Source organism: Sminthopsis crassicaudata, chromosome 4 (assembly GCF_048593235.1).
Source record: "Sminthopsis crassicaudata isolate SCR6 chromosome 4, ASM4859323v1, whole genome shotgun sequence".
Taxonomy (NCBI): domain Eukaryota; kingdom Metazoa; phylum Chordata; class Mammalia; order Dasyuromorphia; family Dasyuridae; genus Sminthopsis; species Sminthopsis crassicaudata.
Window position 1 is genome coordinate 359,452,947 of NC_133620.1, and position 12,950 is coordinate 359,465,896.

Consider the following 12,950-nt stretch of genomic DNA (forward strand, 5'->3'; position numbering starts at 1 on the left):
CCCAACTACTGCCAGCATCCAGGACCAAACCCAACCTTTGTCATATCTTCCTTGACATCACCAAGCCTGGTAAAGCCTCCCTCTCTGCATGATAATATGTGGCCCCGTTGCCCCCTCCCCATGCATTCCACCCTCAAACCAAAAGCAGCCCCCAGCCTGAGCTTCCTTGCCCCAAGACTGCCTCCCCATGTGCTTTTTGCACACAGCTTCCCTTCCCCCTCTGCTGGAACCCTCTCCCTCTGGATTCCATCTTGCCTCTGGGGACCCCAAGTTCCCACCTTGGCTGAGGCCAAAGGCAGCATCTCTCAGAGGCCTTTCCCCATTTTCCAATCGGGAGGGATCCTCTCTTCTCTCCATTGGTCACTGATGCTCAGCCCTTTTCCTATGCAGAACGGAAGGCTGTCAGTGACAGAGGCCTGTGAATAGATGGGGGCTGGGGAGAGGAGGTCCCTTTGTGCTATGCTCTTCCATCTAAACTCTAGAAAGTTCCTGACACAGGAGGGACCCCTCACCCAATGCTGCCCCATTGACTGATGTTCCCCCACCCAGGTGCTCACAAAGGCCATGTGCAGAGTGAAGGCTTCCCAGGTGCTTTCCATTAATCTCATCAACTCCTCCAGGTCTAGGAACTATGCTAATGAGGAAGAGTCTGGCTTTAAGGGCTCAGACAGAGGTCTCCCAGTGGGGGGAACTTGGTGGCCATTGACCCAGGCCAGGCTTGCAAGAGACCCCTGGTGGGGATTGATGAGGGGCTGGGGGGCTTGAGGGGGAAGGCAGGGAGGTGTGGAAAGGTCACCATAAGCAGAAGGGCTGTGGGCCAGGCAGGGGTGGGGGCGGTGTGGGGCTATGAGCTAAGACTATACTTTCAGGGATCATTTCTATAGTATGTGACTAGAGAATTGTGGCTGAAAGTGTAGCACGGAGGTAACCACGAGGAGGAGCTGGAGCGTTCTCTTCTGAGCGTGAAGCTGGCTTGTGGTGCTGCTTTTCAGCAGCTGTCACTTGCCATTGATGATCGTTCTTCCCTTCCTTTGGGTTGGGTGAGAGGAAGAGAATGCAGGCTGAGTGGGTCCTCCCTCATTCACTTTTGTGTGAAAGTCAGATGGGAACTAAGTTCCCCTTGAACTTGGAAGCTTTCTTCTCCAGAAACCCATTTCCTGCTTGATTTGGAGCATGGTGAAAGGGGTAACCTCAGGAAAAGGAGTAGCTTCTCTTCATTGAATAGTGAGTAAGATCAAGGAAGAAAGCTGAAGAAACTCATATACCTGAAGAGAACCAAAGTGTTTGTTAACCTTTACCAGGTTCATAATAAAGGAAATTAGGGCTTGGTTTCTCCTTTCTAGCCTGCTCTCATCTTGTACACCATGGAGTCCCAAACTAGTGCATAGGTTCTCAGGAGATTGGTCAGGTAATACACAAACCTTTCTTCCTTCAGGAGCCTTCAGCTCATTAGTTTTCTTGCTTTTTTCTTTCATTTACAAGTATTGTCATTCCTTATATATAATGCTTCTCTTGGATGGGTAACGTGAAAGAAATTCAAGGAGAAATTTAGCTTCTTTAAAAAAAAAACACCCTCAAAACAGTAGCAAACTTTGTTTCTAATAAACTAATAAAGATCAAAATGATAATTTTTATTTTGGATGTGACTGGTTTTTACACTATCCCCAATCTCTGCCATCAACCTCCAGCCCCATTATTCTTTCAGAATAACATGTCTCCTTCCATTGCCTTCTCACTTCCTTGGTAGGAGTTTTATCTCCTCATTTGGGTTCCAAAGTATCTGTTTCCCTAGAATCTCTCTCACCTCTGAGACTGCCCACTTCTCAGCCTTTTTGAATGATTCTTTCAACCAAAGTTGTGTCAAGGATCCTTTCATTGATCTTAATGGAGTCATAGTATATACTGTTGTCTTTTTTTCACTATCACCACTCATACAAACCCTGTCCTGTTTCTCTGAATTTTCATGTCCTTTTCTCATTCCTCCTTTGTGGGGGAAATGTCTGTAATATCCAGCATTGCTAACCCCTGTTTCCTTCCTGCTTCTCTGACTCCCTCCTTCTTTTCTATCTTCCCTGTCTGCTAGCTGCTTCTTTGTTGCCTACAAGTATGTCTCAGTGTCCCATCTCCACAGCAAACCCTCACTTAATCCTTCTGTCCCCAGCGATTGTCATTGTATTTGTCCCTTGCCTTTTTCTGGCTAAAATCCTGAAGAAGCCCCTGCTTCTTCTGCTTTCATGTTTATTAACTCTCCAGTAGCTGATTCCACCCCCATCATTCAATGATGCTGCTCTTTCCAAAGTTACAATGAAGTGTCTTTCCTTAAGCCTCATCTTTTCTGACCTCTCTGCAGCTATTCCCACTCTATCACTTATTCTCTTCTCCTTACTCCAGTTTTTAGGGACTCTACTCTCTCCTGGTTCTCTTCCAACACAGGTTTTAACAGTATTTTGGGTCTTCTTCCATTTTCCCTCTGTTTTATTTGATTGCATGATTTCATCAGTTCCCATGAATTTAATTGTTTCCACACAGATAATCTTAAAATATATTTATTCTTTCTTATCTCCCATCTCCAATTTATCAGTAGACATTGTAAATCAACATGACCAAAATTTTCTTTTTACTGTTGAGAAGACCACCATTTACTCCACCTCAGCCCAAAATAAGCCCCCAGCCTGAGCTTCCTTACCCCAAACTGCCTACCCACGTGCCTTTGCACACGGCTCCCCCTCCCCCTCTCCTGGAACCCTCTCTCTCTGGATTCCATCTTGCCTCTGGGGACCCTACATTCCCACCCTAGCTGAGCCCAAGGGCAGCATCTCCAAGAGACCTTTCCCCATTTTCTCCATTAGGAGGGATCCTGTCTTCTCTCTATTGCTCCCTGATGCTCATCACTTTTCCTTTGCAGAAGGAAAGTCAGTGACAGAGGTCTGTGTATAGATGGGGGCTGGGGGAGGAGGCCCCTCTGTGTTGTGCTCTTCCATCTAAGTTCTAGAAAGTGCCTGATACAGGAGGGACCCCTCACCCAATGCTGCCCCATTGACTGATGTTCCCCCACCCAGGTGCTCACAAAGCACATGCAGAGTGGAGGCTTGCCAAGTGCTTTGCTTGTAATCTCTTCAACTCCTCCAGGTCTAGGGACTATGCTAATGAGGAAGGGTCTGGCTGGAAGGGCTCAGACAGAGGTGTTCCAGTGGGGAAAACCTGGTGGCCACTGACCTTTGTATCCCCAGGCCAGGCTTGCAAGAGACCCCTGGTGGGGACTGATGAGGGGCTGGGGGGCTTGAGGGGGAAGGCAGGGAGGTGTGGAAAGGTCACCATAAGCAGAAGGGCTATGGGCCAGGCAGGGGTGGGCGGTGTGTGGCTATGAGCTAAGACTATACTTTCAGGGATCATTTCTATAGTATGTGACTAGAGAATTGTGGCTGAAAGTGTAGCATGGAGGTAACCACGAGGAGGAGCTGGAGTGTTCTCTTCTGAGCGTGAAGCTGGCTTGTGATGCTGCTTCTCAACAGCTGTCACTTGCCATTGATGATCGTTCTTCCCTTCCTTTGGGTTGGGTGAGAGGAAGAGAATGCATGCTGAGTGGATCCTCCCTTCTTCACTTAGGTCTTAAGTCAGAAGGCAACCATTTGCTTTACCACGGAACTTTACTTTCTCCTCCAGGAAATGTATTTTCCTTATTGATTCAGAGCCCTGGGGAAAGGGCCCCAGGGTAGCTTCCTTTCATTGAATGGTGGGTAAGATCAAAGAGGAAAGCTGAAGAAACTCATATACCTGAAGAGTACTAACGTGTTTGTTTCCCTTTAGCAGGTTCATGATAAAGGAAATTAGGGTTTGGTTTCTCCTTTCTAGCCTGCTCTCATCTTGTACACCATGGAGTCCCAAACTAGTGCATAGATTCTCAGGAGATTGGTCAGGAAATACACAAACCTTTTTCCTTCAGGAGCCTTCAGCTCATTAGTTTTCTTTCTTCCTTTTTTCTTTCATTTACAAGCATTATCATTCCTTATATATAATGTTTCCCTTAGATAAGTAAAATGAAAGGAATTCTAGGACAAATTTAGCTTCTTTGGTAATTAGGTTTTTAAAAAAAACCCTCAAAACAGTAGCAAACTTTGTTTCTAATAAACTAATAAAGATCAAAATTATTTTAATTTTATTTTGGATGTGACTGGTTTTTACACTATTCCCAATCTCTGCCATCAACCCCCAGTCCCATTATTCTTTCAGAATAACATGTCTCCTTCCATTGCCTTCTCATGTCCTTTGTAAGAGTTTTATCTCCTCATTTGGGTTCCAAAACATTAGTTCTAAGGGAACTCTCACCTCTGAGACTACCCACTTCTCAGCCTTCTTGGTTGATTCTTTGTATCAAGGTTGTTTCAAGGTTTCTTTCATTTTTCTTAATGGAGTCAGAGTGTATACTGTTTCCCTTCCTCTATTGTCTTTACTCGCTATCAGCACTCATACAAATCTTGCCCTGTTTCTCATGTCCTTGTCTCATCCCTCCTTTGGGGGGGAGATGTCTGTAATATCCAGCATTGCTAACCCCTGTTTCCTTCCTGCTTCTCTGACTCCCTCCTTCTTTTCTATCTTCCCTGTCTGCTCGCTGCTTCTTTGTTGCCTACAAACAAGTATGTCTAAATGTCCCATCTCCACAGCAAACCCTCACTTAATCCTTCTCTCCCCAGTGATTGTCAATGCATTTGTCTCTTGCCTTTTTCTGGTTAAAATCCTGAAGAAGCCCCTGCTTCTTCTGCTTTCAAGTTTATTAACTCTCCAGTGGCTGATTCCACCCTCATCATTCAATGATGCTGCTCTTTCCAAAGTTACAATGAAGGGTCTTTCCTTAAGCCTCATCTTTCCTGTCCTCTCTGCAGCTCTTCACATTTTCCCTCTGTTTTATTTGACTGCATGATTTCATCGGTTCCCATAATTTAATTGTTTCCACACAGATAATTCTAAAATATGTCTATTCAAGTCAAACCTTTCTTCTTATCTCCCATCTCCAATTTACCAGTAGACATCGTAAATGAACATAACCAAAACTTTTTTTTTACTGTTGAGAAGACACCATTTTTAAAGTGGCAAAAAATTACCACTGAAGTGTCATCTTTGACTCCTCACTTCTTCAGACACCAGTCCAGTCTGTTCTGAAGTTTTAGGGGCCAGAACTCTGAACTTGGAACAAAGGATTCTTACAAAGTGCTGAGACAGTGGAATTGATAGAGACAATAATTATCTAATTTAACATGGTTCAGTGTGATTGATTTAATCCTACAAGGAGATGTTATGGGCCAGAACTTGAAACAAGGTACTGAGTGGAATTGAGGAGACAATGGTTAAATCTAATTTAGCGTTGATTTAATCCTACAACAAATAATAGTTTCCTAGTGATATAATGATTGGTGTATACTCAGTGTGGGGCATATAAAGAGGAGCTGTCAGGGCCAGAGAGGACAAGTGCACTAGAAACTCTTGGAGGTTGAGACAGATTCATTCCATTGTCCACCTTTGTTGTGGCTGCAGGTTGAAGCACAAACCCTTGGAAGTCGGGGAGATTCAGAAGCCAAAGCTCAAGCTCTTGGAATGAAGGTTAGGGAAGGACTCTAAGAAAGCTAACCAGCTGCAGGAAATGAGACAAGACTTGGAAAGAGTCAATAAAGGATTTGGACTTTAATACTGGCTGAATTTGGGGTGATTACTGAACTGAAAGGAAGGCTGCTCCCAGAGAACATTATATTTTAGAGAAGAACATTACATCAAGTTTTGCCAATTCTACCCCCAGATATCTTCAGAATATGGTCCCTTACCTAGAGGGACTGGAACAAGAGTATTTCATTTCCTTGTTATCTTTTCACCTGTTTTCTCTTCTACTATCTCCTCATCTTCTATCTAGCCTCTCCCTCCCTTCCCTGCAACTACTTACATTCCATCCTCTCAGAGCTTTGATAGAGAGAAGGGGGAAATGGCATCCAGATCCTTCCCCCCTCTATTTCTTATTCCCTCTTCCTGCAGTTCAGGACCAGTTGCCACCAACAGCAGGAAAAGTGGGCCTACATTGTGCACAATCCATCTCACCCACTGATACTCCAAGGAGTTGCCCATCATTGCCCTCCCCCATTGTGGGCACATGCCCAGTGGAAGCAAGGTTGCTGCCTCCCAACCTGGCTCCAGCTGGCAGACCCAACCCCTGCTTGCTCCTGGTCAAGAACATTCAGTAACTCCCAACTACTGCCAGTATCCAGGACAAACCCAACCTTTGCCATGTCTGCCATGACATCACCAAGCCTGGTTCAGCCTCCTTCTAAAAGTTAGATGGGACCCATTTGCCTTGTCCTGGAACTTTGCTTTCTCCTCAGAAATGCATTTTCCTAATTGATTCAGAGCCGTGGGGAAAAGAGGTAACCTCAGGCCCCCAGAGTAGCTTCCCTTCATTGAATGGCAGATGAGGTAAAGGAGGAAAGCTGAAAAAGCAGAAACAGTTGTGTGAGCTTCTCTGGATAAATAAAACTGCTGGGGTTGTGGTCTCTTATTAGACTCCCAGCCTACACTGCTTCTCTGCCTCTGTTGTCTGTACTCAGACACTCATATAAACCTGCCCCTTTTCCTATACTTACCCTGTCTTTGTCACAGCCCACTCCTCCTTGGGGGGAGATGTCTGTCCTATCCAGGAAGGCTCAGCCCTCTTTCCTTCCTGCTTCTCTAACTCCTCTCCCTCTTGCCATCTTCCTTGTCTTCTAACTGCTTTTTGTTGCCCACAAATATGTCTCAGTGTCTCTCCTCTTGAAAAGTCCCTCCCTCAGTCCTTCTGTCCCCAGGGACCGTCATCCCAGTTCTCTCTTGTCTTTGCTGGCTAAAGTCCTGAAGAAGTCCTCGGCTTCCTTCATTTTGCTCAGCTCTCTCCTGGCTGCCTTCCAAACTCAGCGTTCCATGAAACTGCTCTTTCCAAAGTTACATTGAAGGGTCTTTTCGGAAACTTCATGCTTCTCAACCTCTCTCTCTGCAGCCCTTCACACTATGCCAGTTATCCTCTTCCACTTGACACTTCTACCTCCAATTTGAAGGGACTCTGCTTTCTCCGGATTCTCTTACAAGCTCTTATTCTGGGACTTCTGTTTTCTCTCTATCCTATTTAACTTCATGATCTCCTAAGCTCCCATGAAGTTAACGACCATCTCTGTAGAGATAAGTTTAGAATGGACTTATTGAATCCAAACTATTCCCCTCCCCCACCCCCAATCTCCCATCTCCAATTTACCAGTAGACATCCTAAAGCCCTATGACCAAAACTTTCTTTTGACTGTGGAGAAGACACCATTTTAAAAGTCACATAAAATCACCACTTTAGTGTAGAGGGTCACCTGGCAACAAGAGTGCTGGGGAACAGAACAAGAGTCTGCATTAATCTTGTGACCCTCCATTGGGGGAATGGAGCCTTTAGCAAGAAATGTATCAGGTCCTATCTGTGGGCTGCCTGTAAGAATGCAGATGACCTATTTAATTATCAAAGAAAAGTAGGAGAAAATACTAGGAGTAAAAGATTGTTTTTTCTATAGTAAAAAGTGTGAAGTAACCTAGCATTTAATCCCTTCACTCTAATTTCCAGGAAAGCTAATTTCTCCTGGGGTTGGTTTAGGGTGGCAGTGGATTTCAGAGAGTCAGGGTAGGCAGGAGGCCTTGATATCTAGTAGATCTAATAAGCTACTGATCTTTTGTGAGTCAGGGTCTAGGGATGGGCATATCTCTGCTTGTCAGGGCTGCAGATCAAGATAAGAATGAAGTTTAAACTCTTAGAAATCTCTTAACTGTCTGTGCTGCTTTGTAAAATAATAGAGAGTTGGTTCTTCAATCTTATCAGAAAAATGAGCAAAGATCCTGAACCTTTCCTCCTACTATCCCCACTTTTTATGGGAAGGGGTGGAAGGGGTCAGAGAGAGTGCCAAGTATCAGAACTGCATATCCAGCTTACCAGCCTCTGAGGTGTTCAGACTGTCCTGGGATAAAAGGGGAAACAGGGCCAGACCCCAAATCCTACCAGGGAGTAGGATAGTGAGGGAGCTAGGTTAACCCCTGTGGTATTTGCTATCATGGTGAGAAGGCAGTTCCTCCTGCTGGAACTCAAGACAGAGACTGGGGTCTTCTAAGGCCTAATTCTGGAAGAGATTTGCATTAACAAGGCATCTCTTCTCTGAGTGTCAGGAGGCAAAAGTTGCCCTGAGAAGAAAAGAGCTGAGAGTCCCAAGTTAGAATTAAAGAAAAACAGCTGTTTTGAGGGCTGAGGGGATAGGTGGGTCCCATTAGGCTGGAATTTTTCAGCTTTGAGAGAGAGTAGTCTGCTGCTTGTGTTTCACTAGCCTCTTTTTGCCTGAGGGCAGAAGTGTTAAAGTACAAAGGAAGCTCCTCTCAAGGTGGGTGGAGGGAGATGGGATCCCTTTCAGCTAATCTAATCAGTGTCCATATTGTGAAGTCAAGGCATTTTTCAAGCCAAGTAAGAGCCCCCCAAGTACCCCAATGCTATAGCTTTTTGTTCTCTTTGGGCATCCCCAAGGGAGAGAAAGATATGACAAAAATTAAATTTTTATCAAGTTCTCAGGAGTTTTCATCACAAATGTCTCTTATGGGAAATACTCTGCTGAGAGCTGCAGCTCCAAACAACATCAGCCAAGTCCTGGGAGGCTGAGCATCTCACCTTGCTATAGAAAAAGTGGGGTGGCTTAAAAAAAAAAAAAACAACCTCTTGAACAGTAAATCAGAAAGACTGAAATCTTTGGACTGAGGCAGGAGTGGAGTCAGAGTACTGAGAGGGGAATGGGACTCTGATAGGGTGGAGTGAGCCTCCAGAGAGGGATAACATAATCAGGGGAGGTGCCCTGGACAGGGGAGGGGAGAGGCATCTTGATAGTACAGTATCTGACATTCTGATAGCTTTGGATGGGGAGAAGCATTCTGATATTCTAAAACATAAGATCTTTTACATTTGTCAAGTATTCTGATAAAGAGAGAGGAGAGGTTTTGCAAAACTGAGAAGTAGGGAAACCGAGGCAGGACTGAATCAGGATAATTAGGGAAATTGAGTCAGCACAATAAGCGAAACAAACCAGAGTAAAACTAGAAAATGCAAGGACCTTGTGGCAAGGATCAGTTTCTCCCTGATAACTCCAGAATTATCAGCATCAAACAGCATTCCTCATTTAGGGAGACACAGAGGCCTCCCTGCTTAATTCCTCTGCAGTTGGGGAGCATCTCAGCCAAGAGATGGAAAGGTTGAGGTCTGTGGTCATTTGTGCATTAAGCTCAGCCTCTACTGAGTAGCAGCTCAAGGTAATCCTGCTGCCCTAAGAGGGGCACCCCAAGTCTGTCAGGGGCTCCAAAAGAGGGGAAAAAGTGGGGCCTGGAGGAGCTCCACCTTTCTCCTATCTCTGGAACAGGAGCTGCAAGTGGGAGACAGATTTCTGAGCAAATTATGCAGTAAAACCAAGACAGGCAACCCCAAGCTATTAGAGTTTTGATATCAAAATGCTGAAATAGTAATTAAGGACCTGGGGTTAACAAGAGGGGAGAAACAGATCAGAGAGAATGCCAGTCCCAGGACAGGTGTCTGATTTCTGGTTGTTTCTAAAGAATAATCCCAAAAACTGAATAAGGGATTTCAAAGTTAAAATATAACAAAGCAAATCATAATCCAGTAAATTTTAAGGAAGGAATATAATAACTTCCAATTTAATCTGAACTAATGAAATAGGGAGCAGGACAGAAGTGCCTAAGAAAAATACATCATTTTACCAATTCCCTGACCAGGTTCAATCAGTTACCTTCCTCCCTTTTTTTACACAGAAAAGAAATTATCAGATTACCACTCCACATATAAATCCCAAGAGTGAATCAAAATTCATATACATAACAGACTAGTAAATTTCCTAAAATCCCTCAAACATATGGCAATAGTTAAAGTTTCCCTCATACAGCAATAAAGTTTTCCTCAAACATACAGCAATAGTTAAACAGTTCTAACAAATCCAAGTTTCAACAAATCTTAAAAATAGATCAATTAACTTAAAGGCAGACCTGTGTCTTGAAAACTTTTGCTAAAGCCAAGCCTCTGCAGAAAGGAGGCTGGAACCCATTTAGTGCTTATGGGGGAATTCTATGTGGCCCCCTTCTTTTTTCCCAAGAAACAGGGAGGAAGGGAAGACAGCTAACCTTCACCTCAGGCTAACTAGGTGCTGGCAGAGACCAGTTGTAAGTTTAAGACAAAAGATGTCACCCCACCCAACCTTTAGTGGGGGTGTTGAAGCTTTTAGAAAAATCAGACCCTAAATGGAGATGGGTGACCCCTTTCAAGTAAGTTAACAGAAATTCACTCCAACAAGTTCTTAAGATCTTACATTCAAAGACAACCAAATCTAGCCTGCAAAGGCAATAGTAAAATTATTTAGACACAGTGATGCAGTTAGAATGTTAACAATAATTCAACCGCTTTCCCATTCCCAATGTCAGTCCAAAGAGCAGTGATCTTCTAAAGTGGTTAAGGAGTTTTCAAATAGGCTCAGTCTTTCATTCTAATTTCTCATTTCCTGCTGCAGTCAGGAATTGAGAAAAGAAAGAAAGATGCTATCTTTACTCTCTTAACAATGTAATCTGTCCTGATTTGGAATTTTATTCCTCAGCCATCATTCCAAAGGTCTTTCTTGAAGCTGCAACCTGGCCAGTGTTGGAGCTTAGAAAAGAAATCTGTAATTGTTGGCAGGGGCATAGAATGTCAATCCAGAAAAATAGAGAATGTGCTAAAAGCAAAAGGTCTTCGGACTGAGAAAATCAGGAATGAAAAAGTTCCCACTTGTAAGGTTAGGTAGGAAAGTGAGAGAGCGAGAGTGTGTGAGAGAGAGAGAGGAAGAGAGAGAGAGAGAGAGAGAAAGAGAGAGAGAGAGAGAGAGAGAGAGAGAGAGAGAGAGAGAGAGAGAGAGAGAGAGAGAGAGAAAACCTAGCTTGGGGTTTCAGGAGATAAGCAAGACTATCTCTCCATGAGCAGGTGAGGAAAGGTTTAAGTAAGTGCCCTGAGACCAGGGAAAAAAAAAGAGCAATTTGAAATCCCCTGTCTTTGTAGTCAGCCCTGTGAGTTTCTAAAAGCATAATTTTTAGGCTTGTATACTTAAAAGGCTGTGACGGGAGGCATTGCTCTAAGGCAGGATGACCAAATCAGGGAAACTGAGACTCTTTTTAAAATGTATGGGACAAGCTTGCTTTCTGAAAGGAATGGAAGGTACAGCTCTTAAGAGCCGGGAAAAAGGTCTGGGAAGGGCATGGTCAGCTTGTCCAGATTGCCAGCAAAGTTCTGTTTTAAAATGTAATGAAAACTTTCCAAGAGATTTGATGCAGTGTTCTTCCAGGAAGAATATCTGTGATACTTCTTTTTTTTCACCCTATCTCTGAAATCCTTCCTTAGCAGAAACTCCCTTGGTCCAAATCTCTCCCAAGACAAAGGATCTTCTTTTGCATCTCAAGGCATTTCTAATCCTTTTTTTCTCTCACCAGAAAACCCTGCTCTCAGTTAGGAATTCTGAGACAGGAGAGGAAGTGTCTCTTTGATACCTCACCCCAGACCAAGGAGACACATGGCTGCACCAACAACTCAAAAAGTTGGGGTTCTATTTGGTCACCAAATTATGTCTAATTTTCAGGATTCCTGGTCAGGGAAGCAAGATGATGAGGTTTCAAATTGGGGTACCTAAATGCAATTAGGTTTAATTGAGGTCTAGTGGCAGGTTCAGGGTATAGGAAGTCAAATGGAGCTCCCCTGCAACCTCTTTGGATCGCGCGCAAGGATACAGAGTTAAATGAGGTTTATTAGCAGTGCAAGAGTCCTCTGTAAAGGAATTTACAGACCTGAAAATCTAGATTGATAAGAGAGGTTTATTATGGGCATTGGAAGTAAAGTTAAAGTCTAGTGAGTAAAAAGTAAAGGTAGAGATAAAAGGGCACTGGAACCAGGGTGTGCCGTGCTCTTCCATCTGAGCTCTAGAAAGTGCCCAATACAGGAGGGACTCTCACCAAATGCTGCCCCATTGACTGATGTTCCCCCACCCAGGTGCTAACAAAGGTAATGTGCAGACCCAAGTGCTTTCCATGTAATCTCATCAACTCCTCAAGGTGCAGGGACTATGCTAATGAGGAAGAGCCTGGCTGGAAGGGCTCAGACAGAAGTCTCCCAGTGTGGGGAACTTGGTGGCCATTGACCTTTGTATCCCCAGGCCAGGCTTGCAAGAGACCCCTGGTGGGGACTGACGAGGGGCTGGGGGGGCTTGAGGGGGAAGGCAGGGAGGTGTGGAAAGGTCACCATAAGCAGAAGGGCTATGGGCCAGGCAGGGGTGGGCGGTGTGTGGCTATGAGCTAAGACTATACTTTCAGGGATCATTTCTATAGTATGTGACTAGAGAATTGTGGCTGAAAGTGTAGCACGGAGGTAACCACGAGGAGGAACTGCAGCGTTCTCTTCTGAGCGTGAAGCTGGCTTGTGATGCTGTTTCTCAGCAGCTGTCACTTGCCATTGATGATCGTTCTTCCCTTCCTTCAGGTTGGGTGAGAGGAAGAGAATGCATGCTGAGTGGTCCTCCCTCATTCACTTTTGTGTGAAAGTTAGTTGATAATTGTTTACCTTATCCTGAAACTTTGCTTTCTCCTCCAGAAACCCTTTTTCCTGATTGATTCAGAGCCTGGTGAAAGCCTCAGGTAAAGGGAGTAGCTTCCCTTCATTGAATGGTGGTTGAGAGAAAAGAGGAAAGCTGAAGAAACAGAAACAGTTGTGTGGGCATCCCCTTCAAGGCCTACACAATTTCCCTTACTCTCTTATCTTTACTCTGACACTCTTACAAATCTTGCCCTTTTCTAACTTCCCCTGTCCTTGTCACAACCCGCCCTCCCTTGAGGGGAGAAGTCTGCCCTATCCAGCA

General features: G+C 44.5%; 3 non-coding genes across 3 annotated transcripts; all 3 read left to right on the forward strand.

The window, feature by feature from the left end:
• The first annotated feature begins 853 nt into the window (after positions 1 to 853).
• LOC141541939 (small nucleolar RNA U3) lies at positions 854 to 1,070 on the forward strand. Its single transcript, XR_012481957.1, has one exon. It is a non-coding gene; the product is annotated as a small nucleolar RNA U3 (small nucleolar RNA).
• Positions 1,071 to 3,370: 2,300 nt separating this feature from the next.
• Positions 3,371 to 3,587, forward strand: LOC141541947 (small nucleolar RNA U3). The gene has a single exon (XR_012481964.1). It is a non-coding gene; the product is annotated as a small nucleolar RNA U3 (small nucleolar RNA).
• Positions 3,588 to 12,392: 8,805 nt separating this feature from the next.
• LOC141541944 (small nucleolar RNA U3) lies at positions 12,393 to 12,609 on the forward strand. The gene has a single exon (XR_012481961.1). It is a non-coding gene; the product is annotated as a small nucleolar RNA U3 (small nucleolar RNA).
• Positions 12,610 to 12,950: the final 341 nt, after the last annotated feature.